Consider the following 6000-nt stretch of genomic DNA (forward strand, 5'->3'; position numbering starts at 1 on the left):
AGCCTTGAACCAGGTCTCAGTCACTGCACAGATATTGATGTTCTCCATTTTAAGGAGTGCCATGAGTGAGTGCATTTTGAGATTTAGACTTCTAGCATTGAGTAGCATTACCCTCAGTTTTTGCTTGCCTGTTCCTGTTACGGTGGTGAATTTGTCATTTGAACCTTGCCTAAAAAAGAAAATGAAAAATTTATTTCAATATTTTTTTATTATATTAAAAATCTGGTTTGCCCTTAGCTAAGCTCTGCTAAGCACTGCTAAGCCAAGCCAAGCAAGGCTTAAAACAGGATGCATTTTAGCAGTGTTTAGCAACACACAACTTTGCTTAGCTGATTTTGGCACTGCTAAGCAATGCCTGTTTAAGCAGTCCTCAGCTCAGCTAAGTTAAGCTGGTTTCCTCACCACTAAGGATTGCTAAGCATTGCCATTTTAAGCACTGATCAGCTAAGCTTAATGGGTCTGTGTGGTGCTAAGCGAAGCTGAGCATTTTTAAAAATAGTCCAATGGTGGCAAAGGGTGGGGAAACAGCCTTATTTAAGTGCAGCAGGCAGGAATACAATGAAAATTTGTTGGAGTTTGATTTTGGCAGAGACTATGGCAGATGTTGGAGAGGGTGTACACTTCTGAGTGCAGCAGTGGGGCATTTTGGAGTCCAGGGTCATGGCTGGGCTCCTTGTAAAAGACCATGACATTTGGCTGCTGCAGGGCCAGTACCAGGGTTTGGAGTACAAATCAGAGGCCTGGGACTGGCTGGCACATGATCTCACCAGTGCAATTGGTATTTTCTGTACAGCTGACTGGGTCTCTCATCACTATGCTGACCTGAAGCATAGGAGGAGGGAACTTCTGGACACTTGGGTCCAGGACACTAGAGATGGGAATGGCCCACAAGTTTGTAATTATTGTTACTATTGTATTACCAATACTTAATCTGTGCATGTGTGATAGGTACACATAATGGTGTGTTTCTCTCCCCACAGCTGCAGAGGAGAGAGCTCACAATCTGGAGGCCCATGCAGGGTGCCTGGCCAGGTTGTGCTGAGAGCGTAGTGAGTACAGATATATCCTGCAATATATAGTAATATAATTAAGAAAGAGTACAGTAGTAACTGCCACTAGGTATATTTTGTTTTGAGTGTACTGCAAAGAATGTGTTCATAGACATGGAATGATATACGTGAGTAATGCCATGTATAGTTCAATAAACATGAAAGCATACAACCTGCTAATGTTAAGGAATGATAGTTCCTACTGCATTGATTATGTTAAGGAATAACAAGTGTATACTGCATTAATAATAATGTTCTGGTAGTAAAGTAATACTGCATACATAATGTAATGGGAATAAACCACCTGATTTCATAATTTTCAGGAAATAAAGTACAACTTCATTCAGAATTTTAAGAAAATAAAGTTAGTTACTGCATACATTGTGGAATAACAGCTGTCTTTTGATGCCTGTGGTATTTAAAGTGTTCAGCAATAAAGACTGCTAGATGTATACCAATCACTGTTTCATGTCACCCCTAATAAACTGTGTTGTGCCAAATGTTCTGTGTATTTTGAGCTGTTGGTCAAGAAATTGAGTATTACAAGTGCTGTGAAGTAAATACAAGTATAATACCATGAAGTGAGTGAAGGTTGGCTGATAAAGAACTGTTCTGCTAAAGTGTAGATGTGAAGCTGTACTACAAGATATAATGCATTATATTTGTTCTGCACTAAGATCTCAACCTAGTATAGTAATGTCTAAGGTATTATAGTATATTTCACTCAGGATTGTCTTCTCTTAACCTTTACATTTCAGCTATATACATTCCTGAATGTAGTTACGCTGATGCAAGCAACTATGAAACTGTAATAGCTGTAGACTGCAAATATACCATCTGCAACTGTATATGGGTCAGGTAGGCAACCTAGCACCTCGATATGTTCTGTACACATCACACATATTCCCATCCACTAGGGGTTAAATGTGTACACCTGCATTCCATGTGTTAATGCACAGTTCACCTACTATCTCTGTCATGCATGAATCTCATGCATGTGTGTTCAAGTGTCATTGCAGTCTTGTGTGACACTCTACCTATATTACCAGGCCAGACTTTGTTACCAGGTGAGCTCTTCCACATATCAGTCAACCAGCACACAGCAGTGGTTCAGTAGCTCAGTTTGATAAATAATATGTATGTTGTTCATTTTGCCACACACAGACCTGGGTTTAAATCCATGGATAAGTACTACTATATATTTATAGAAATAGACAATTACTACTGAATATTTATAGAAGCAGTTATGTATTGTTAGCAGATTTTCTCCCCACAGGACTTACAGGTAAATAAATTTTCTGTAGTAGCTGTATGAATGGTATACTGATGTCTGTGTCCAAATGTACTACTATGTAAACAGCATTGCTCAGCAAGGTGATAAGACTTCATTAAATAAAACATCAACAAGTACACTACTATTCCAAGTTGACAAATAAAGCGGTTTATTGTTTGTATGGCTCAATGCATGGTGTGTCTGTGAATGTTTGCTGATAGTCTAACCCCATGCCGGCTAAGGATGGCATGACACATGTAAACTCTCTGTACTGTGCACAATACATGTCTCTCAAGTGTCACGCTGTCATGGAGAGTGACCACTGTTGTCAAAATCCTTGGACAGAGATATAACATCCAGTTGAAGTATGTCAGTAGCACACTCACACATCAGAGCACAGTACACCTCAGTAATCATATATGTTCCCCTGAAATGTAATATCCCCTGTAATTTTGTACCTGAAGGCATTACAGCTAGGCCCATACTGTTCCATGCAGATAGCTTGAGAGGTATGCACGTGCTTCAGAAGCTATAGGGCACTTGTATACATAAAGTAAGGGCAGACCTGCATATCCTATACTGTTGGTAATTGAATGTGTTTGTCTCCCCCTACCCCCTATCTGCATCACCAATTATTATTGTTATACTATGGGCATGGTTTCCTTTTCACATATGTTGTTCTCAAAACCTAATGTTTGGCCTTGTGTTTTATTATTGTTATATATTACAATGATTGCATACTAACAAACCTTGTTGAAATACCAATGTTGTTGGCCTTTTGCTGTAACTGTTACTGGCATGCTGTTACAATACTGACTGTTACCCCATTTATTCTTGTGTTCTGTATGCTATGCAGTATTATCATTCTGGGTTAATTGGAACACCCTTCCATGCTGTTATAACTAATGTTTAAATGTTCTGTACATGACTAACCTATACACTTTGAAAAAAACCTCAACACCATAGTGTGAGTGGGTAGGCAGGTTCCCAAGAATCCAACTACCTCACATCAAATGGCCATGGCACTGGGTCCCAGCACATCTGGGACCCATCCTGGAGCTGTCCCTTCTACTGGTCCTGCACCACCTATGGGTGAAACCACCTCATGGGAGGGGGCCCGTCCTGCCGGGATGTAGACTTGGAGAGGAGTGGTCACCCGGCAACAGCTACCAGGATTCAAGATTCACAAGATTCACAAGATTTTCCAACATGATTTGGATGATCGACTGCTCCAGACTGAGGGCAGACTAGTGCATCTGAAGGGGTAGGCTGGCCCTGAGGCCGAGCCCCCAGCACAGCCACCTTCAGGGCTGTGAAGGAGCAGTGGTGACTGACCATAGGTGAGGAGCTCAGTCCCAGTGCTGCCGTGTGGGGACACTTGGTTCTCCGATTCTACAACACACTGCTTGTCCAAGGTGTTAGCCCGCCTCATGTGTCATACACCACCCCTGTATGATCTCTTGTCTGTCTTGTCTCTTTGCAAATGCTACCTCTCCTACCTAATTTACCTCTCCACACATGCCTATATCCCTTCCCCAACATTCCACTATCTCCTTTAAAAAAAAGAGCATCTGTCACACAAAAAAAAATATCGTCCCATACATAGGTCTCCATTACACCCCCATGTACACTGCCAACAATCAATAAATACAGCAACTGATCAGCATAGTTATGCTGCCCACATCCCTCTCTCGAGGATGTGAGGCTCCAAATTTCAAATTCTCAATGATCTGCACAGCTGTTGCTGTACAAGAAATGGAGAGCTATGGTCCTTTCTTACACCCATCCTGCACATCCCTACCTGCTTTTCACATTGTTTTCCCTTGCTTGCCCCCATTTCACCGCTTTCCTATCACCCATTTTTCTTTTCTTTTTTTGGAAATAGCACCAGTTTAAGTGGGGGCAAGTGCCATGCCAAACCATGGTGCATCGCGCAAACCCATGCAAACCCACTTAAAGCTGTTTTAATCACCTTCTGTCTTTCTGACCTATCAGAGAAATGGTCACCCTGCCAAGTCTTGAACTCGGGACCCTGCCACCTATGATGCAGTGCATTAGCCCACTAGGCCACTCAGCTTGGAAGACTAGCAGGTGTTTCCATAAATTTATCCTGATTATCAGTGATGTATATCAGAAAAATGTTCAGCCATGTGAAATCTGAAACCCCAGACCCTGTCTACTACAGCACAGTGCATTAGCTCACTAGGCCACTCAGCTCTGAAGTGCAGTGGGTGTTTCCATAAACATATCCTTATTACCAGTGACACACTGCTTGTATATATAATGGGAAAAATGACAACATACTTGGGACTGTGATACAGACACCAAACCAGTACACAGACAAATAAATGTTGATGGATGTACATGAGGCCTAGGATATCAGGTAGAGCTGACAACTGCATAGACTGTTAGGGAATGTCCACAGCTCTGCAAACTGCATTTGGCACAACTGTCACACAACCTATGCTGTGTGCATAGACTGGCAAGTCAGTACACATGGAGCTTATGAAGTCATGACAGACAGTTCAGTGTCACACATCATACCCATCCAGTCACACATGTTCATGCCAATCCTGTGTAACAGACTGCATGCATGCACATATTTCTTGCAAATACGCCTGCCGTAGTATTGACTTCATAGCTCAATCTGTTACATTCCTAGCATACTTAACATTTTCCACCCACAGTCCTTACTTCCATTCTAGAGTGTTGCATGTCAAGTACATGGTTGTCAAAACAATTAAATGACTGAGCCATACAATGTTAAGCAGAACTGGTTTCTGCTACTGCAGTTACTGCCACCCATATTAGCACCTCAAAGGCCTGTAGGTTGGGACACACTTCACAAATATGTATGGGTGACCTAAATGTCACCTACCACTCGCTGGTTGGCACTATTACATAACATATGTACCAGAGGCACATGCTTCACCTGGACTGTTATGGGTACCTTCAACCTGGCTATGCTGTGGCAACAGAGCTGACACTGCTCTCTCACACACATATACAGCTTGCTGTCACCCAGTGTGTTCACAATCCCCAGTATGACTCCTGGGCAGAATGTAGCAGCTGCAGCCTGCAACATATGCATCAGTTATGTTCAGCTACCTGCTACAGACCTAACATACCTCCCAAACAGCTAGAACAGGGAAGCCTACAACACCCATACATAAAGGGGTGGGAGGAATGGTCATGTGACAGGGACATGTGTCAAAGTCTTCTCCTACAAACATACACAACTGATATACCAGAAAGGTACTATAGCAGCATGCATATTCTGATGCAAATGATGTATGACACTAACACCTGTCTCCTTACTGACCTCAACCCACATTGTTAAACAGTAAACTGCCACATAATCAGAAAGTATGTTCACAATGGCCAAAGATAGCATGCAAAACTGTGGACATACCACATAAATTCAAACAGTGGACAGTCCTTACTGACCTCAACCCACATTGTTAAACAGTAAACTGCCACATAATCAGAAAGTATGTTCACAATGGCCAAACATAGCATGCAAAACTGTGGACATACCACATAAATCCAAACAGTGGACAGTATTTCAACCTACCCACTGTAATGCTGTAGTTACCACACCTCAATAATGTTCTACTCACAGGTCAGGAAAAGGGCCAAGGCCTACATGAAGGCCTCAAATACAGCATTGTGTTGCCA

This window comes from Protopterus annectens, chromosome 1.part2 (assembly GCF_019279795.1).
Source record: "Protopterus annectens isolate FY-2018-M chromosome 1.part2, PAN1.0, whole genome shotgun sequence".
NCBI lineage: Eukaryota > Metazoa > Chordata > Ceratodontiformes > Protopteridae > Protopterus > Protopterus annectens.